General features: G+C 35.4%; 1 protein-coding gene across 1 annotated transcript in view; it reads left to right on the plus strand.

Annotated features, from left to right (window-relative positions):
- Positions 1–22,445, plus strand: part of PCDH15 (protocadherin related 15) — an 898,514-nt gene that overhangs the window by 872,577 nt on the left and 3,492 nt on the right. The window lies entirely within an intron of this gene.

The following is a 22,445-nucleotide window of genomic DNA, read 5'->3' on the forward strand; positions in this document are numbered from 1 at the left end:
TTCAGGAGATCCTGACCACCTGTGAGAATTCTCTCTTGCAGTTTGCATTTTTGCCAAATGACACAATAATTATATATCATTATATTGTCTCACCTTTAAACCTGATTTTTCAGTGAAGCTTTTAAATTTTAATTAAAATTTCCTTTTATTTCATCTATACTCTGTGCATAAATATTAAATGATAATAAAAATGAATCTGTTACTCTGAGCTTGAGAAGCAAAGTCAAATGAAAGACTATTTAAAAACCCAAGTCTCCCTGTCTTTCTGGGAGAAGGGTCCCAGTGCTTTCATTGGAGGCACTTATTTGTACTGTTTGACTTATTCATTTTATCTATGACTCACAGTCACTGTAATTCAGTGACGATGTCTGAGCAAGTCTTTCAGTGATATCAAAACTATCACGATAATAGTATATATTTTCATTAAAGTGTGGCCTAAAATTTGATCTGTATCATGTTCAAAAGAAATCCAAAAGTCTCCCTTCTTATTTGTAATATTTATAGTGCTTTTTGAATCATTAAGCATAAAATTAAAATGGAAGAAAATAATCTCTGTCAAGATTCTTAAATACAATTTTTTGATTGTGATTTAGAACTCTGTGAGAGAAACTATCCCATCTGTCCTCAGAGACTAATTCTGTTAATCTAGAGAGCAGAAAATCTTTCTGTATTCTCTTGCAAGCTTTAGCTCACATAGGAGAGTACTTTTAACTCCAGGACAGAATTACTAAGCTGAGAGATAATGGGCAGGTACTGAATCAGATACAGCTAAGGATCCTTTCCTTAAAACAGTCAACTCTGATCATCCTTAACCAAGGCAAAGGATATAAAACCACTGCCCAACATGTTGCTCTGTAACTTGGAAATGTGATTTATACTTGAGAGAACTCTTATGTGTGGTCATGGAAACTTCACTGTATCAAACTAACTAAAAAAAAGAAAGAGAAAGAAAATCAGTGTATGGATTGACACATTCTTTTTTGAATGAAATTTTTCATGCTACTCCCAGCTCTCTAGCTTTTCCTGGCCTGCCTTTTTGAGAACAGAAACATCAAAGTAATGGCTTGCTTCAGTAGATTAGTGTTATTTGGCCTTTTATATATTTGAAGTAGTAATGAGAACCATAAAAACATCTTTCTCATGAAAGCTATTTCACAACCTGTTTCCTTACATTTCATTATCTTCTTTTCTTTCAAGTCTTTTCCTTCTCTACCATTTCCAACAAAGCAGGGAAAATAAATCAGTCTCAGAAGACAGGAAACATCAGCACTTTTCTTCCAACACTGTTGAGGCTCACAAGCAGACTCACATAGATGGATCTCTTAAGAACAGCTGGCCCAAGTCTGCAAGAGAATTCACACTGATGTCTGGTGAGGATGCCTTAAATGCCCATAGTACCATTTACAAGGAATACACAGATCAAAGATCAACAAATTCAGACTTTTTACTAAGAACAGATTTTGTTAAGTCATTTTTACCCAAAACGCAAGCCAAGAATGAGTTTCTGAGGGGCCCAAGAGAAAAGATTCAGAGGATATGGAAACGCCCAACCTGCTTACCTAGGAGACCAATGTGGGAACTTCCTGATAGATCAGAAACCATAGCTCTAAAGCAGTGGCAAAGCAACAGGCAAAAAGCTGAAAATGAAAGCACTGGAACCAATCCAAACAAAAGAGGTAACAATAATCCCTTGCTTACAGTTGAAGATGCAAATGTAACAGAAAAAGAGGAAACAAGGGAAAGTGGATCATTGACTATTACAGGAACAGAGCAGCTGCAGTCTCTATCTTCAGACTCTTTGCTTTCCTCTCCTTGGTCTCACTGCTCTTTCTCCACTTTGCCAACTGTTTCAAGAACTGTGGAACTCAAATCAGAACCTAATGTTGTTGTTTCTCCTGCTGACTGTTCCTTGGAACTTTCTCCTTCAATGCCTTGCATTTTAAATTCTGAGTTCCTTAGCAGAGAGACACCTACTTGTTTGATGACTTGTGAAACCAACAAGGACATTTTTGAAAATCTTCCCCATCCACCAAAAACCTCTCCTCCCCCTCCTCCTCCTTGTCCTCCCCCTCCTCCTGCTTGTCCTCCCCCTCCTCCTCCTCCTCTTCCTTCTCCTCCTCTTATGCCTCATATCCTTACTCCCTTTTCTGTGTCTAGCCTTCCTCCTTCTCCTCCTTCGAATCCACCTCCTCTTCCTCTTTCTCCACGTCTTCTACTTTCTCTTCCCTCTCCTCCTTCCTCCACGTCTCCTCCACCTCTTCTACCTTCAGTTCCCTCTCTTCCTCCAGCATCTCCTTCTCTTCCTTCTTTATTGCCTCCTTCAGTGTCAGTTCCATCCACCAAGTGTGTGCTTACACCAGCTATTGAACATACTGTCAATGTGATACCAGCCCAGGAAGTGAAATCCACTATGATACAGTTGTCAACATCAGCAACACTGTGTAATGCAAATCCTCAAAGGGAACCAAAAGGCATTCTCAAGCATATAAAAAACTTAGCAGAACTGGAAAAGTCAGTAGCTAAGATGTACAGCCAAATAGAAAAAAATAATCCACCAGCACAACTCTCAAAACTTCAAATGAGTTGTCCTTCAGAGACAACAAATACGGAAATGACATCTGAACAAAACCAGGAGAATCTGCACAATGTTGTTGAAGGAATTGAAAACCAGTCTCACAGTCATTCTACTTCACTGTAATGTTTCTTTTTCAGTTTTAAATGGACAACTCTTTTCTTGACCATAACCTTCCAGTGGAGGCAAATTTGGACATTAAAGAAGATACTATTCTTTTACCCTAAATTCAATGCAATGCTTGTTTTTCCTCATTTTTAATTTAAAAGATTATTAATCTCATCATTGCTAATTCATATTATAGAATTCCCTTAACTTTCTTAACTACGAAGTAGCATTATTTGTCTACATTTATTTACAAAGTAAGTAATTTCAATCTATTTTTCAGTTGGTATATATGGGCATGAAAGTTAGATATCCAGTTTAAACCAATGATTTGTTTATCATGTCAAGTTTTACATTTACTTCTGATCATAGTTTATATGAGTGTTCCAGGAAGACAGAAGACTGTTACAAATGAGCTAAAAAATGATATCATATGTTCTGCTATGTCCTTGAAGCCTATGTATTTGGTAAGAAGAAATACTACCAAAATAAAATGTTATGTATCTAAAAATGTAGGAGATGACAGACATTATGGTATTCCAAAATAAATCTCAGGTGCTATAGATGTAGACATCTGTTTTCTTATAAGAACATCCTTTACTCTGGCTTGCTTTTATCTTACTAGTATGCTTATACATTTGATAAATCTTTTACTTTTTTCAATTGCTGTCTTATTCTATTTATTTCTCATTGTGTTTTCTCTTCCTTTCTTTATAATGGAAATAAATCTTGAATTGTTGACTTTTGTAAGACATTTCATTGTTTCCACAAATGTTTATAAATTGCTCTTTAGCTTTGCTTGTTCACATTGCTATATCATTCCTTGATTATAATTTTATCATAAGAGTCTCCTTCAAAAATAATCTTTATCTCTAGTTTAATAAATTCTTATCAGTTTCATCAAAAGAAAGTTAGGTAAATACCTATAGAGTTTATCTAGTGTGAATTTAGTTACTATTTCATCATTAAAAATTATATTTTCATTGTCTATCAATAATGTAAAACATGATTGTCTACTAAAAGTTTTTAAAGTTCATAATTGGTTTTATTCCTAGGTGCTTTTTTTAAATTAGTTTTTATTAAGGTATAGTTGTTTTAGTGTTGTGTTAGTTTCTGCTGTACAACAGTGTGAATCAGCTGTAGATATACATATATTCCCCTCCTAATTACTTTTAATTGCTATGGATAAATCATCCAAATTTAGCCTGTAAACATGAATGAAATATAAAAATTTTAAATAGAAATCAAAAAGAAATATATCTGGTGAACTGCCACCAGTTTTATATATGTCTTTCCTCTTTATTTTAGGCAAATAAAATAATTTATACTCTAAAAAATTTCAGTAGTTGTTTTTATATCTTAGAGCTCAACTTGTTAAATTCTTAAAGGCATCAACTAAGCTAAGTACCATCTTTCTACCCTAATGAGAGCTATCCTCAATCATCAAATAATTACTTTGTTTTTTCCATCTCACACAGGGAATAAATTTTACTTACTGGAGATCCTCACTTTGAATACAAGTGTAATTGTTTATTATATGCTCCAGTTTTAATATTTTAGGAGATATGTCTGCACAGACAAAACACAGCTCCAAAATATAGGCAAAGTCCTCTTGATAATTGCCATTTTAAGTATATTAATTCATATCCAGAGCCCTACAATGAATGCATCATTTCATAGGTTTTATTTAACTCATATCATGTGAAATTTCTTCAAGAATTTGATCTAGCACCCCAGTTAACAATATCAAATAAAAGACTATGTAGTTAATTATTTTCATTAGATCCTCTGCTTCAGATTCTTTTCATCCAAGTCAACAGCAATTTTTTTCCTGGGGTTCTTGAACATGATTTTTTTCTCTCTTTCACTGAAAAACTTCAGTTGGAGTTTTTGTTGGCAGCTGATCATATGCATGAGAACTTGTGCTATTTGGCGGACTCTGACAAGGTATTATTCACAATTGCATAAACCTTTAATGTGAGTGTGTGTGTCTTCATGCTATTTTGTATCAGCCTCTTGGAAATGTAAAAGCAATTTCTTATTAATTCCTTAGAATTATTTGATAATTAAATCTCTAAATAATTACCAAAGAATATAAGAAGTCCAAATAACAATTTTATATAGGTATATAGCCTTATTAAATTGTTACTTTGTCCTTTTACATAACCTTTTTATAATTTTAAATTATTAATATTTCATACTTTGCAAATGAAACATCCATTCCCATGTTTTATATTTAATCTAGTCTTTCATTAACACATTATATTTAGAAGTTTCCTTCATCATAAAGTCAATTAAAGCATCTTCTACTTGAGATCTAAAAATATTCTGGTATACACTCAAAATATTATTTCTCACACAACCCCTAAGCTCACACAACCTGACAGCAAACCTCCAAAAACAGAATATCATTTTTCCTTCTGCATTTATTATGATTCAATTAGTACAGAAGAAATTATTAGGTGCCTTATTAAAAGTTATAACTTGTTAACATTTTCCTTATTGTTAAAAATAAATGATAATACATACAAAGAGTATAAAATGAAAAATTAATACATATTAGATATAAACTACATAAAAAATGCATGAGTATCATATGAATGGTTTTATAAGGATTAATAGAAAGTCATGTTAATTGAAAACACCAGATAACTATACATATTGATTCTGTTGTTTACTTTTTCTGAGTTATGTTTTGCCTTTGAGATAAGACAAAACAATGCCAATAACCAAATAAAAGGCAACAAAAAGGTTAATGGAAATAGTATAGTTCATCTATTGATATTTTATTTCCTCTGTTTATGGAATGTAATGACAATGAAAAGAGGCAATTTAAATATCCTAGAAAATGAAATATAGGTTTTATTGGATATGACTCGAGTCATTATTAAAACCTAAGTGTGAGCTCTCAACTTTACATATCTCTAAAAGATACAAATTGAGTAAAAGTTGAAAATGTCTCAACTTTTAAATGCTTTAAGATTATCATCCCCCTATTTAACCATACAACATAAGCATCCTGCAAGACCCCTAATAGATGCCTGAAATCTCAAATACTGGCCCAAGAGACCACTCATGTTCTGGGAGGGATACAGGAGAATGGAGTGAGACTTCATAATGCTACTCACAATGCAATCTAAAACACACAACTTTTTTTTTCTAGAATTTTCCATTTAATGTTTTTGGACCATGGTTGACCATGGGTAACTGAAACCGCAGATAGATAACCACAGATAAGACAGGACTATTGCAATAAATTGCTGACAGCAGTATATGTGTATAAGCATTCGACTACCATTATTACCAACCAGATTACCATTATTCAATCAACAATGCCTTATAATCACTTAAGATGCATTCAAATAAGCAGATTTATCTTGTAAAGTCCTTGGAATATTTTAAATAAATTTTATACAGATTCTTTTGCTGGATTTAGAGAGTGTTCATAGTAAATTTTCATTGCAGTTGTTTATTAATTTCATATAGCATGGTCAACAGCATTAGTATAATACTTTAGCTCAAATGTTTAATGAATAATAAGTAAAAAATCTTCATAATTAATGACATTGAAAACATTCCATACTTTTTTCCCTCTCAAGTACAGTCAAATGTTTCAGCAACTTATAGTCCATTTAACTATATAAATCTGTAAGTAATATTGAATGCTTGGCTGTTATATTTCTGAAAACTTTTTCATATCATGTCTAGTAATTTATATTTAAAGACATCAATATTTTGCATTTATTATTTTTAGAATAATTTGACCAAACAGAAAACTTTACAAACATTTGGAGAATGTGTTCTAGTCATGGAGGTAATATTTTTTTGTCCTGTAACAATATGTTTTTCATGTTTCAAGCATATCTTTTCCCCAAATGAGTATCACACATATCAAGACTTGTCTAGGACAGACATGATGTAGAATATTTTTAATCTAACTGATCATAACAGAGTCAATGTGTGTTATTATGCACCATTGAGATAAAACAAATTGTGCATTGTTTAGTTTTCACATGGCATGAGGGTCTGGAGTGTTAATTGTTTTTAATAATGCAGGCATAAAATCTTGATCTTCCTGTTTTGATACTGCCATAAAATATATTTCTCCTGAGACAATTTTTTAGAAAAAAATCACCTTCTCAATTTTTCTATGATTTTCTTAAATTACCTTCATCTATAATTCTATTTTATCTGTAAATTCAGGGTGTTTAATACTGATTTCTTCATTTCTGCCTTGCAGGAGAGGTTATACATCAGAGGTAAGGGCTTTATGGTGCTATGTTACATCAAGGTTACTGGAAAAATATTTATGATACAGGCAGAACTGATTTACATTCTTTCAAGACTAGGATATTTCCCCTTATTTTAACAAAACTTTTAAGTATGCTTTGCTATTTATTTTCTTGTATGTGCGTTGCTTCTTTGTTCTACGTTTTAAGTCAATGAGTGAACACAGATCAGCTGTGATTAACTTTTCAAAGATAAATTTGTTTTCTAGATTTATTATCACTCCATATTGTGACATCCCCCCAAATTCCTTTTTGTAAGGCTATAAATCTAACCTAGAATACTGTTTCTAATTTATAAACTTTTAAAAAATCAGTCCAAGCCTCACTCCTACAACTTTTGAGCTTTTAGAATTAAAAACAAGTCAGACTATTGTATGGCTTTTTGTGTTAATTTGACTCTTGGTCTGCAGAGAAGATACTGGATATTCTGACCAATAGTATTTGGTGAACTACACTGTAAGTGGTACTATCAATGAGTTACTGAAAATTTAGTAAGAATTAGCATATAGCTCTTCAGTAAAGAGAATGAAATAAGCATATGCCCTAATTGGCTAATGGTTTAAAATGCATAAGTCCTAGATTATTTAGAAATCAAAATGAATGCATTTAAGAATGATTTCCAGGGATAATTGTCACAGCTAACAGACTGAATCAGAATATCTCTAACTTCAACCTCCTACCCCTTTAAGTGAACACCTTAACTGTACTGTCACACTAACATCTGTATCTGTACTGTGGCATATCTATCGCTTCTGTCAAACAGTTGTTCTGTTGGCCTTTTTAAGCAGTTGGCTCACCGGTAGGGTTATTTCCTAGAACCTCTCTGCCTACATTCCCAATGCTTACTTTAGGACTTAAGTTGTATAACCATTCCCTTCAAGAATTGAGAAGCCAAAATTTGAATCTGTGTATGTTTTCATCTAGTTATAGTACAGATTATTATGAAACAGATCAGTAGAAAGTGTATTTTAAAAAACATGGGTAAAATGGGGAGGGAAAGAGAAGTGGTCTCCAAAAACTAAAGAAGAACAATTTCCTTAGTCACAGAAGAATTTCTGAAAACATGCTTAAATCTTGACTTCAAGCAATCCAAGTTTTGTAAAAATGAAAAATGAGAGCATGTCTTGAATATAATGATAAATTCATTAGAACCATATTATTTTTTTGTGTGCCCTACACTTCTTCCTAATGAACCTGATTATATATAAATGTGACTGGGGAGAAAAAGAGGGACAATTTAAAACAAGGTTAAATTTGTTCAAATGAATTGTGCAATGCTTAAAGTTCTTCAGAACCATAAATGACTCTTTTGCTATGTAGCTTAAGCCAAAAAAATATTTATAGATTTTTATTTATTAAGATTATTAAGTTTGATGTTAATTGAAATGATGAAATTAAAGCACATTAATTATGTTTCAACATAAATAGTCAAAATATCACTTAATGCTATACATCAGAGGTAAGGGCTTTATGGTGCTATGTTACATCAAGGTTAATAGCTATCACATGACTAATAAATAGTATCTCAAGGAAACCAGTTTTAAGCTGTGACCTTTTTTTCTCTCTTTTCAGTCATAATCTGCTTTTTCCACCTGAATTATTTCCTAAACCTTTTTCTATTTTAATTTCCTTTGGCAGCAACAACAACTGCTGAGGCCTTCTCTTCTTAAACCAGAGGTATCAATTTTCTTTTTCTTTTCTACCTTCACTGAGTCTTCAACATACTTAATGTGACTTTGAGGCCTATTTCACATGTGGGCAGAGTGTGTGGCTACAAGCATGACATAATTTTACAAGGCAGAGAAAAGGTGGTTTTAAATTAGATCAAATAAGCAAATAAGCAAGCAACTCACCTCCCTTCTGCTTTCTGATGACTGAAGTTCCAAATTTTTAGCTTCACTCTCTGGAAATCAGGTAAATAAGACCTTTGTTTATATTAAAAGCAAAGAAGCATTAAATGAGACAAGTCATGAACCTGATCTGTTGCTTGTCTTAGTGAATCTGGGTTCATCAGAACTGTTCTTGAGATCAGATTTAGGTCAGGGAAAATCTGAAGCAATAATGGTGACATCCATGCTGAAATAACAAAGGTAGAACCTTGGTTGTGATAAACAGACTTTAATCTTTGAAATGTGATTCAGCAGACTGTCTTTAGGCAGTCTATTTTAAAATGCCTTATGACATTTTCTCCTGCAATGAGAAAATATATTTGGAGTTATAGAATAAATGAGTGTCATTTTTTATTTATTTATTATTTTATATACTTCCTAAATTGAAATAAATAAAGTAATGCAAATTTTGAATACCTTCTTCCTTTGGAAAATGTAAAATTTTATAATAGCCACTTAAAAAAAGTACTCTGTTTATTTCTACTTCTCAACAACAGAATCTTAACTTAGCTAAAGACAGGCATTTTGTGGTTAGAATTTACTCCCCAAATTGAGAGGTTGGTGGCAGAAATATTCAAATGTTATAAATTTTATTAAAAAAATTCCACGGAACAACTTCTCTGGTGGTCCAGGGGTTAAGAATCTACCTTCCAGTGCAGGGGACTTGGGTTAAATCACTGGTCAAGGAACTAAAATCCCACATGCCATAAAATTTAAAAAGTAATACATTAAAAATTTCTGTGAATACTTCTCCATAGATTGTTGAATCAGATACCTCAGAGTTGAAATCCAAATACCAGTTACTGTATATAAAGCTTTAGTAAAATTACACATCCTCGTTATGCTCATTAATTTCATCTTTTATGGGGTGTTGGCAGTTATATAAAATATATAAACTTCTAGCTCAGCCACTGGGGCATAGTGGGAAGAAATTCAGTAATGGTAGTTTTCTTTTTTTTGTTTTTTACTTTTTGTTTTTGCATCATTAGAGTTCAGTCACTCAATCGTGTCCAACACTTTGTGACTCCATGAATCGCTGCACGACAGGCCTCCCTTTCCATCACTGACTCCCAGAATTCACTCAGACTCATGTTCATCGAATCAGTGATGCCATCTAGCCATCTCATCCTCTGTCGTCCCCTTCTCCTCCTGCCCTCAATCCCTCCCAGCATCAGGGTCTTTTCCAATGAGTCAACTCTTCGTGTGAGGAGGCCAAAGTATTGGAGTTTCAGCTTTAGCATCATTCCTTCCAATGAACACCCAGGACTGGTCTCCTTTAGGATAGACTGGTTGGATCTTCTTGCAGTCGAAGGGACTCTAAAGAGTCTTCTCCAACACCACAGTTCAAAAGCATCAAATCTTCAGTGCTCAGCTTTCTTTATATTCCAAGTCTACATCCATACATGACGACTGAAGAAACCATAACTTTGACTACATAAACTTTTGTAGGAAAAGTAATGTCTCTGCTTTTTAATGTACTGTCTAGGTTGGTCATAACTTTCCTTTCAAGAAGTAAGCGTCTTTTAATTTCATGGCTGCAATCACCATCTGCAGTGATTTTGGAGCCCCAAAAAATAAAGTCTGACACTGTTTCCACTGTTTCCACATCTATTTCTCATGAAGTGATGGGACTGGATGCCATGATCTTCGTTTTCTGAATGTTGAGCTTTAAGCCAACTTTTTCACTCTCCTCTTTCACTTTCATCAAGAGGCTTTTTAGTTCCTCTTCACTTTCTGCCATAAGGGTGGTTTCATCTGCATATCTCAGGTTATTGATATTTCTGCCAGCAATCTTGATTCCAGCTTGTGTTTCTTCCAGTCCAGCGTTTCTCATGATGTACTCTGCATAGAAGTTAAATAAGCAGAGTGACAGTATACAGCCTTGACATACTCCTTTTCGTATTTGGAACCAGTCTGTTGTTCCATGTCCAGTTCTAACTGTTGCTTCCTGACCTTCATACAGGCTTCTCAAGAGGCAGGTCAGGTGGTCTGGTATTGCCATCTCTTTCAGAATTTTCCACAGTTTATTGTATTCCACACAGTCAAAGGCTTTGACATAGTCAATAAAGCAGAAATAGATGTTTTTCTGGAATTCTCTTCCTTTTCCATGATCCAGCGGATACTGGCAATTTGATCTTTGGTTTCTCTGCCTTTTCTAAAACCAGCTTGAACATCTGGAAGTTCACAGTTCATGTATTGCTGAAGCCTGGCTTGGAGAATTTTGAGCATTACTTTACTAGCATGTGAGATGAGTGCAATTGTGCGGTAGTTTGAGCATTCTTTGGCATTGCCTTTCTTTGGGATTGGAATGAAACTGACCTTTTCCAGTCCTGTGGCCACGGCTGCGTTTTCCAAATTTCCTGGCATATTGAGTGCAATACTTTCACAGCATCATCTTTTGGGATTTGAAATAGCTCCACTGGAATTCCATCACCTCCACTAGCTTTGTTCATAGTGATGCTTTTTAAGGCCCACTTAACCTCACATTCCAGGATGTCTGGCTCTAGGTGAGTGATCACACCATCATGATTATCTGGGTCATGAAATTCTTTCTTGTACAGTTGTCCAGTGTATTCTTGTCAACTCTTTTTTTATATATAAATTTATTTAATTGGAGGTAAATTACTTTACAATATTGTATTGGTTTTGCCATACATCAACATGAATCTGCTGCGGGTATACACATGTTCCCCATCCTGAACCCCCTGTACCATCCCTCTGGGCCATCCCATTGCACCAGCCCCAAACATCCTGTATCGTGTATCAAATCTGGACTGGCGATTCAGTTCATATAATACATTATACATGTTTCAATGACATTCTCCCAAATCATCCCACCCTCTCCCTCTCCCACAGAGTCCAAAAGACTGTTCTATACATCTGTGTCTCTTTTGCTGTCTCGCATACAGGGTTATAGTTACCATCTTTCTAAATTCCATATATATGCATTACTATACTGTATTGGTGCTTTTCTTTCTGGCTTACTTCACTCTGTATAATAGGCTCCAGTTTCATCCACCTCATTAAAACAGATTCAAATGTCTTATTTTTAATGGCTGAATAATACTCCATTGTGTACATGTACCACAGATTTCTTATCCATTCGTGTGCTGATGGATATCTAGGTTGGTTCCATGTCCTGGCTATTATAAACAGTGCTGCGATGAACATTGGGGTACACATGTCTCTTTCAATTCTGGTTTCCTGGTTGTGTATGCACAGCAGTGGGATTGCTGGGTCATCAGTTCAGTCGCTCAGTCATGTCCAACTCTTTGCGACCCCATGAATCACAGCACGCCTGGCCTCCTTGTCCACCACCAACTCCTGGAGTTCACTCAAACTCACATCCATTGAGTCGGTGATGCCATCCAGCCATCTCATCCTCTGGCATCCCCTTCTCCTCCTGCCCCCAATCCCTCCCAGCATCAGGGTCTTTTCCAAAGAGTCAACTCTTCGCATGAGGTGGCCAAAATACTGGAGTTTCAGCTTTAGCATCATTCCTTCCAAAGAACACCCAGGACCGATCTCCTTTAGAATGAACTGGTTGGATCTCCTTGTAGTCCAAGGGACTTTCAAGAGTCTTCTCCAACACCACAGTTCAAAAGCATCAATTCTTTGGTGCTCAGCCTTCTTCACAGTCCAACTCTCACATCCATACATAACCACCGGAAAAACCATAGCCTTGACTAGACAGACCTTTGTTGGTAAAGTAATGTCTCTGCTTTTGAATATGCTTTCTAGGTTGGTCATAACTTTCCTTTCAAGGAATAGGCATCTTTTAATTTCATGGCTGCATAAGGCAGTTTTATTTCAAGTTTTTTAAGGAATCTCCACACTGTTCTCCATAATGACTGTACTAGTTTGCATTCCCATCAACAGTGTAAGAGAGTTCCCTTTTCTCCATACCCTTTCCAGCATTTATTGCTTGTAGACTTTTGGATAGCAGTCATTCTGACTGGTGTGAAATGGTACCTCATTGTGGTTTTGATTTGCATTTCTCTGATAATGAGTGACGTTGAACATTTTTTCATGTGTTTGTTAGCCATCTGTATGTCTTCTTGGAGAAATGTCTGTTTAGTTCTTTGGCCTACTTTTTGATTGAGTCTTTTATTTTTCTTGAATTGAGCTGCAGGAGTTGCTTGTATATTTTTGCGATTAGTTGTCAGTTGCTTCATTTGCTATCATTTTTTCCCATTCTGAAGGCTGTCTTTTCACATTGCTTATAGTTTCCTTTGTTGTGCAGAAGCATTTAATTTTAATTAGGTCCCATTTGTTTATTTTTGCTTTTATTTCCAATATTCTGGGAAGTGGGTCATAAAGGATCCTGCTGTGGTTTATGTCGGAGAATATTTTGCCTATGTTCTCCTCTAGGAGCTTTATAGTTTCTGGTCTTACATTTAGATCTTTAATGCACTTTGAGTTTATTTTTGTGTGTGGTATTAGAGAGTGATCTAGTTTCATTCTTTTACAAGTGGTTGACCAGTTTTCCAAGCACCACTTGTTAAAGAGATTGTCTTTTCTCCATTGTATATTCTTGTCTCCTTTGTCAAAGATAAAATGTCCATAGGTGTATGGATTTATCTCTGAGCTTTCTATTTTGTTCCATTGATCTATATTTCTGTCTTTGTGCCAGTACCATACTGTCTTGATGACTGTGGCTTTGTAGTAGAGCCTGAAGTCAGGCAGGTTGATTCCTCCAGTTCCATTCTTCTTTCTCAAGATTGCTTTGGCTATTCAAGGATTTTTTGTATTTCCACACAAATTGTGAAAGTATTTGTTCTAGCTCTGTGAAAAATACTGTTGGTAGTTTGATAGGGATTGCACTGAATCTATAGATTGCTTTGGGTAGTATACTAATTTTCAATATTTTGAGTCTTCCTTTCCATGAACAGAGTATATTTCTCCATCTATCAGTGTCCTCCTTGATTTCTTCACCAGTGTTTTACAGTTTTCTATATATAGGTCTTTAGTTTCTTTAGGTAGATATATTCCTATGTATTTTATTCTTTTCATTGCAATGGTGAATGGAATTGTTTCCTTAATTTCTCTATTTTCTCATTATTAGTGTATAGGAATGCAAGGGATTTCTTTATGTTGATTTTATATCCTGCAACCCTACTATATTCATTGATTAGCTCTAGTAATTTTCTGGTGGAGTCTTTAGGGTTTTCTATGTAGAGGATCATGTCATCTGCAAACCGTGAGCATTTTACTTCTTCTTTTCCAAAGTGGATTCCTTTTTTTTTTTTTTTTTTTTTTTTGCTTTTTCTGCTCTGATTGCTGTGGCCAAAACTTCCAAGACTATGTTGAATAGTAGTGGTGAAAGTGGGCGCCCTTGTCTTCTTCCTGACTTTAGGGGAAATGCTTTCAATTTTTCACCATTGAGGATAATGTTTGCTGTCGGTTTGTCATACATAGCTTTTATTATGTTGAGGTATGTTCCTTCTATTCCTGCTTTCTGGAGAGTTTTTATCATAAATGAATGTTGAATTTTGTCAAAGGCTTTCTCTGCATCTATTGAGATAATCATATGGCTTTTATTTTTCAGTTTGTTAATGTGGTATTTTACATTGATTGATTTGTGGATATTGAAGAATCCTTGCATCCCTGGCATAAAGCCCACTTGGTCATGGTGTATGATCTTTTTAATGTGTAGTTGGATTCTCTTTGCTAGAATTTTGTTAAGGACTTTTGCATCCATGTTCATCACTTATCTTGGTCTGTAGTTTTCTTTTTTTGTGGCATCTTTGCCAGGTTTTGATATTAGGCTGATGGTGGCCTTGTAGAATGAGCTTGGAAATTTACCTTCCTCTGCAATTTTCTAGAAAAGTTTGAGTAGGATAGGTGTTAGCTCTTCACTAAATTTTTGGTAGATTTCAGTTGTGAAGCCATCTGGACCTGGGCTTTTGTTTGCTGGAAGATTTCTGATTATAGTTTCAATTTCCGTGCTTGTGATAAGTCTTAAGATTTTCTATTTGTTCCTGGCTCAGTTTTGGAAAGTTTTACTTTTCTAAGAATTTGTCCATTTCTTCCACGTTGTCCATTTTATTGGCATATAATTGCTGATAGTAGTCTCATGATCCTTTGTATTTCTGTGTTGTCTGTTGTGATCGATCCATTTTCATTTCTAATTTTATTGGTTTGATTTTTCTCCCTTTGTTTCTTGATGAGTCTGGCTAATGGTTTGCCAATTTTATTTATCCTTTCAGAGAACCAGCTTTTGGCTTTGTTGATTTTTGCTATGATATCTTTTGTTTCTTTTGCATTTATTTCGCCCAAGTTTTTAAGATTTCTTTCCTTCTACTAACCCTGGGGTTCTTTATTTCTTCCTTTTCTAGTTGCTTTAGGTGTAGAGTTATTAGGCTTTTTATTTGACTTTTTTCTTGTTTCTTGAGGTATGCCTGTATTGCTATAAACCTTTCCCTTAGCATTGCTTTTACAGTGTCCCACAGGTTTGTGGTTGTTGTGTTTTCATTTTCATTTGTTTCTATGCATATTTTGATTTCCTTTTTGATTTCTTCTGTGATTTGTTGGTTATTCAGCAGCATGTTGTTCAGCCTCCATATGTTGGAATTTTTAATACTTTTTCTCCTATAATTGACATCTAATCTTACTGCATTGTGGTCAGAAAAGATGCTTGGAATGATTTAAATTTTTTTGAATTTACCAAAGCTAGATTTATGGCCCAGGATATGATCTATCCTGGAGAAGGTTCCATGTGCACTTGAGAAAAAGGTGAAATTCATTATTTTGGGGTGAAATGTCCTATAGATATCAATTAGATATCAATTAATATCTTCTGCTTCTGTTAGGCCCATACCATTTCTGTCCTTTATCAAGCCCATCTTTGCATGAAATATTCCCTTGGTATCTCTAATTTTCTTGAATAGATCTCTACTCTTTCCCATTATGTTGTTTTCCTCTATTTCTTTGCATTTATCACAGAGGAAGGCTTTCTTATCTCTCCTTGCTATTCTTTGGAACTCTGCATTCAGATGCTTATATCTTTCCTTTTCTCCTTTGCTTTTCACTTCTCTTCTTTTCAGAGTTATTTGTAAGGCCTCCCCAGACAGCCATTTTGCTTTTTTGCATTTCTTTTCCATGAGGATGGTCTTGATCCTTGTCTCCTATACAATGTCATGAACCTCCGTCCATAGTTCATCAGGCATTCTGTCTATCAGATCTAGTCCCTTAAATCTATTTCTCACTTCCACTGTATAATCATAAGGGACTTGATTTAGGTCATACCTGAATGGTCTATTGGTTTTCCCTACTTTCTTCAATTTAAGTTTGAATTTGGTAATAAGGACTTCATGATCTGAGCCACAGTCAGCTCTCAGTCTTGTTTTTGCTGACTGTATAGAGCTTCTCCATTTTTGGCTGCAAAGAATATAATCAATCTGATTTCAGTATTGACCATCTGGTAATGCCCATGTGTAGAGTCTTCTCTTGTGTTGTTGGAAGAGGGTGTTTGTTATGATGAGTGTGTTCTCTTGGCAAAGTGTATCTCTCTATTAACTTTTGCCCTGCTTCACTCCGTACTCCAAGGCCAAATTTGCCTGTTACTCCAGGTGTTTCTTGACTTATTATTTTTGTATTCCAGTCTCTTATAATGAATGGAACATCTTTTTTGTGTGTTAGTTCTAAAAGGTCTTGTAGGTCTTCATAGAATCATTCAACTTCAGCTTCTTCAGCATTACTGTTTGGGGCATAGGCTTGGATTACCGTGATATTTAATGATTTTCCTTGGAAATGAACAGAAATCATTCTGTCATTTTTGAGATTGCATCCAAGTACTGCATTTCAGACTTTTTTGTTGACCATGATGGCTACTCCATTTCTTCTAAGGAATTCCTGCCCACAGTAGTAGATATAATGGTCATCTGAGTTAAATTCACCGATTCCAGTCCATTTTAGTTCACTGATTCCTAGAATGTTTCCGTTCAATCTTGCCGTCTCCTGCTTGACCACTTCCAATTTGCCTTGATTAATGGACCTGACATTCCAGGTTCCTATGCAATATTGCTGTTTACAGCACTGGACCTTGCTTCTATCACCAGTCACATCCACAACTAGGTATCGTTTTTGCTTTGGCTCCATCCCTTCATTCTTTCTGGAGTTATTTCTCCATTGATCTCCAGTAGCATATTGGGCACCTACTGACCTGGGGAGTTCTTCTTTCAGGATCCTATCATTTTGCCTTTTCATACTGTTCCTGGGGTTCTCAAGGCAAGAAAACTGAAGTGGTTTGCCATTCCCTTCTCAAGTGGACCACATTCTGTCAGACCTCTCCACCATGATCCACCAGTCCTGGGTGGCCCCACATGGCATGGCTTAGTTTCAATGAGTTAGATAAGTCTGTGGTCCATGTTATCAGATTGGCTAGTTTTCTGTGATTATGGTTGCAGTGTGTCTGCCCTCTGATGCCCTCTCACAACACCTACCATCTTCCTTGGGTTTCTCTTACCCTGGATGTGGGGTATCTCTTCATGGCTGCTCCAGCAAAGCGCACCCACCCCTCCTGACCTTGAATATAGAGTCGCTTCTCTTGGCCCTCCTGTGCCCATGCAGGCTCCCCTGGTGGCTCACCTGGTTATAAATCCGCCTGTAATGTGGGAGACCTTTGTTTGATCCCTGTGTTGGGAAGATCCTTTAGAGAAGGGAAAGGCTACCTGCTCCAGTATTCTGGCCTGGAGAATTCCATGGAATATATATCCGTTGGGTCTCAAAGAGTCAAACACAACTGAATGACTCCTACTCTCACTTTCCTGCATCATTACAAACATTTACAATTTGGTCAATAAGATACTAGATTGATTATATGTCTTCTCTGTGTGGTCAGCAACAATGAAATTTGAAAATAACATTAAGCAGTTTATCTGCCCATAAAAGCACCTTTTCGTAAGATACTTGGCATAATTCACCTGCTACGGGAATGGCAAGAAGGACTGTATGGAACAGCAAAAACGACCAACATTCCACTTTTCTTTTCAGTCTGACTCAGGATCTTAGGGCTTCCCTGGTGGCTCAGTCGGTAAAGAATCTGCCTGTAATGTGGGAGACCTGGGTTCAATCCCTAGGTTGGGAAGATCCCCTTGAGGAAGGCATGACAATCCAGTCGAGTATTCTTGCCTGGAGAATCCCCTTGAACAGAGGAGACTGGCAGGCTTAATGGTGGAGTTCTTCCTCCATTTTCTCTTTTTCTGAAGAGATGATGCTTTAATAGGTGATATAAGTATCCAGGTGGGACCTTTCAGAGCATTCCCTTCCACCAACTCCCATCTCTCCCTATAGACTATAGAGCGATTGATTAAATTGACGATTGAGTATGTGGGTTCCTCCCCAGTTGCTTCCATCCTTCTGTTATTTTTTTAAGTCATTTGATGCCAGATATATATATATTTAGCTAACAAGACCTTAGTTTTATTTACCAGTCAAGAAAAAAGAGAAGTACATGTCTGTAAAAAAAATTGATTCTTTTAAAATTTGAAATCCACTCAGTCACATTGTGCTCAGTTGCTTCAATCATGGCCAACTCTTTGTGACCTCATATACTGTAGCCAGGATCCTCTGTATATAAGATTAGCGAGGCAAGAATACAGAAGTTGTAATTTCTTTCCCCAGGGTATCTTCCTTATCCAGTGATCCAACCCTCATCTCCTGCAGCTCCTGCATTCGCAGGCAGGTTCTTTTACCACTAGTGCTACCTGGGAAGCCCCTTCAGTAGCATATATTTCCATAAATATTTTTCATTATTGTGAAAAGCTATTAAAATTCAACTTTAAAAACTTTTTTTTGTTTTTAATTGTCATAAGATCACATACTTCGAAATCTTTCCTCTTTTAAGTGCACAATACAGTATTGTCAACCGTAAGTTCAATGCTGTATAGCAATCTCTAAACTTTTTCATTGTGCTTAACTGAAACTTAATATCTGCTAAATAGCAACTTCACATTTGCCCCCATCCCCATCTCCTGCCTGAGGCTTCCCTGGTGACTCAGATGGTAAAGAATCTGCTTGCAATACCAGAGACTTGGATTTGATCCCTGAGTTGGGAAGATCCCCTGGAGAAGGCAAATGGCAACCCACTCCAGCATTCTTGCCTTGAGAATTCCTAGGACAGAGGAGCCTGGCAGGCTACAGTCCATGGGGTTGCAAAGAGTAGAACACGGCTGAGCCACTAACACTTTTGCCATCCCCTGGCAATCATCATTTTCCTTTCTGTTTCTATAAGACTGGCTATTTTAGATACCTTGTGTAAGTGGAATCATGTTGGATGTGTCCTTCTGTGACTGGCTTATTTCATTAATGTGGTAGCAAATGACAAGACTTTTTTTTTTTTTAAGGCTGAATAATACTCCTTTATATGTATGTACCACATTTTCTTTCTTTTTTTTTTAAATTATTTTTGTTGTTGTTGTTGTTTCTTTTTTGTAATTTTTATTTTTACTTTATTTTACTTTACAATACTGCATTGGTTTTGCCACATTTTCTTCATGTCAATACATTCTTCCATTTATAGACGTTTAGGTTTCAACTTCAGAACCATTTGGCAGTCTTTGCTCAGTCTTCCCATGCATTAGATTAAACGTGCATTGGCCAAGAAGTTAAGTATTACTTCTGAGACCTTTTGGCTTCATTTAAACTAGTATAATTACATTGGATTTTGAATGCCTCAAAAGTCTAAGCCGATCAGTATTAATCAGTTTTTTTTTTTAAGTATTTAATTTTAATAAGTCAAATTTACATTTTAACTTTGTCCCAGTTTCTTATTGGTCTGAATTGACTTCATTTCACAACTTTTTCCTGTAATACACATTTTTGAAATAAAAATACAGACATAAAATTATATTGTGCTGCGAAATAAACTTTTACAGAGGACTCATGCTGTAGTAGCTCTCCAGAAGCCCTCCACATTAACACTTAGATATTGTTTCTCCTTTCACTCACACTCACCTAGCTTTTGTTTCCAAGTTTAGCTGTTTTTGTTGTTTAGTCACTAAATTGTGCCCAACTCTTTGTGACCCCATGAACCATAGCCCACCAGGCTCCTTTTTCCATAGGATTTCCCAGGCAAGAATACTAGAATTGGATGTCATTTTCTTCTCCAGGGGATCTTTGCAACCCAGAAACCAAACCCGCATCTGCTGCATTGGCAGGAGGATTCAATACGTATAGATAATTTTGGCTTTATCAAGGTATAAGTGACAAATTAAATTGTAAAATATTTCAAGTGTACATTCTAGTGTTTTGATATATGTATACACTGTGAAAGGGCTTCCCAGGTGCCTCAGTGGTAGACAATCCGCTTGCCAATGCAGGAGTTGCAAGAGATGCGTGTTGGATCCCTGGGTTGGGAAGATCCCCTGAAGGAGGAAATGGTAACCCACTCCAGTATTCTTGCCTGAAAAATCCAATGGACAGAAGAGCCTGGCAGGCTATAGTCCATGGGGTCTCAAAGAGTAGGACGTGACTGAGCACGCACACATGCATGCATACACTGTAAAAGGACTAACATATCTGTCCTCACATATTTATCTTATATTTTTACTCATTATTTTTTTGTGAGATCATTTAAGTTGTATCCCCTCCGCAAATGTCAGTCATACAGTATAGCATTATAACTGTGGTCACCATGTTTTACATTTGATGCTTGACCTTATACACCTTATAGCTAAAAGTTGTGCACTTTCACAAACCTTTCATCATTTCCTCTACTCAGTAATCATTTTTCTACTGTTCCTGTGAATTTAGTTTTCAATTTGTTTTCTATTGTTTTCAGATTCCAAATATAAGTAATGCCACATAGTTTTGTATGCCTGCCTTGTCTCACTGAGTATAATGCCTTCAAGATCCATTTCATGTGGTCATCACAAATGGCAGGAGTTCTTTTTCTAAACATAGCCATTTGTCAGTAGCCAAATGAGGTTTATCCAAAGTGTGATTATTGCTAATAGAAAAATTTTCACCTAACTGGCAACACCCAAATTGGTTTGTCTGTTTTTGAAGTGTATAGAAATAGGATAATATCGAATCATATGTTTCATTTTGTACCTGACTTCTTTTGCTCATCATTCTGTAAGGAAGATTCATCTCTATTCTGTGTTGTAGCGTGTGTTTATCTCATGGCCTTAGGTATCAGTTCCAGTTTGGGGCTGTTATAAATTATGTATTTTCATGCACAGTTTTACATATTTATATTGGGAACATAGACTAAGTTAAATTGAATTTCTGTGAAAAAACGTGTATATTTTACTTCAGTATTATTCCCAAACCTTTCCCAAATGGTTTTGCTAATTCACAATCTCCAGAATATGAGAGTTCCAGTTGTGCCATGTCCCTTACCCAACATGGTATTGCTGATATACACAAACACACACACACACATTACTTTTAACTTGTCTTGTGAGTAAACTGAATCCATTTTAACATCAAAACTGGATTCCTTTGCAATTAATTCACAAAGCATTTTAACTGCAAAGTCAACAGATAGTACATTTAGTAGAGGAGTTGCAAGCTCATAAAAATCTAGGGAGGTAATGTAAGTAAATAGAGTTTATTCAATGTAAAAGAGAGAGTAATGGGGCATCCTATTGCGACTGTGAGTGTAGTTGTAAAATAGTCTGGTTGAGAACACAGCAGTGACCAGGAAAGAACATGATTGCTGTAGGGAAAAATACCACCAACTAAATTCATGACATATAAAAATATGAGCCCACTGTTGCTATCTTTATATTTTTGGAAAGAAATCAAAAATCCAGATTTTTAACAGCATTTTCTGATTATAAATTGGGTAACTAATCACTTTTTATAAATGATGTTTGCCAAACAAAGCACAAATGAAGGCCAGCTCCCTTTCAATCATGCAGGCTGTGAATATCCACACTTTTAAGTAATACATTAGCATCCCCAGAGGACTTGTTTTCCTGACGTATTATACATGGATCAACAAAATTAGTTCTTATAAATAGTGTATAATATTAGAAATAATACTCCACTGGTTTTCCTGTGGATACCTAAACTCTTCTTCCCTTTTCTTACTTCATTGACAATTAATTTGGTAAAACCTTGACAGTTCAACTTATTCAAATGTTAACATAGAAATGAAAAGAGAAATTTAGTGAAACTGAATTTAATAGTTATTTAAAGCTAATTTTATATGTATGACTCAGGAAAAAATATCTTTCCATTAAGAGTAGAATGACAAAAATCAGTAGAGTCTGGAATTTAGAATTGGAAACCTTGAAAAGGCCTGTGATCTGACAAATTTCTTTCTTTTCTTTTTTTTTTTTTTAGGAAAAATAATTAAATTCATAATTATCATCCTTGAAGATATGTCACATATTAGCACATTTTTATTAATATATAAATGATTATTTTCAAAGTCTTTCTTAAGAATAGCTTTTGATGAACCGAAGAGCTCTTGATAGTAGAAAAATGTTATTAGGATGATGAAACAGTGATGAAACAGATAATGTTATAATTTTCTTCATGGCCAAAGTCTACTAATAATATGTTAAATAGGTTGAACTATTAACTATCTATTGATAGTTTTAAAAAATATCTAAAAATGAATGATATATGCTTCTC

Source organism: Budorcas taxicolor, chromosome 23 (genome assembly GCF_023091745.1).
Source record: "Budorcas taxicolor isolate Tak-1 chromosome 23, Takin1.1, whole genome shotgun sequence".
NCBI classification, from domain to species: domain Eukaryota; kingdom Metazoa; phylum Chordata; class Mammalia; order Artiodactyla; family Bovidae; genus Budorcas; species Budorcas taxicolor.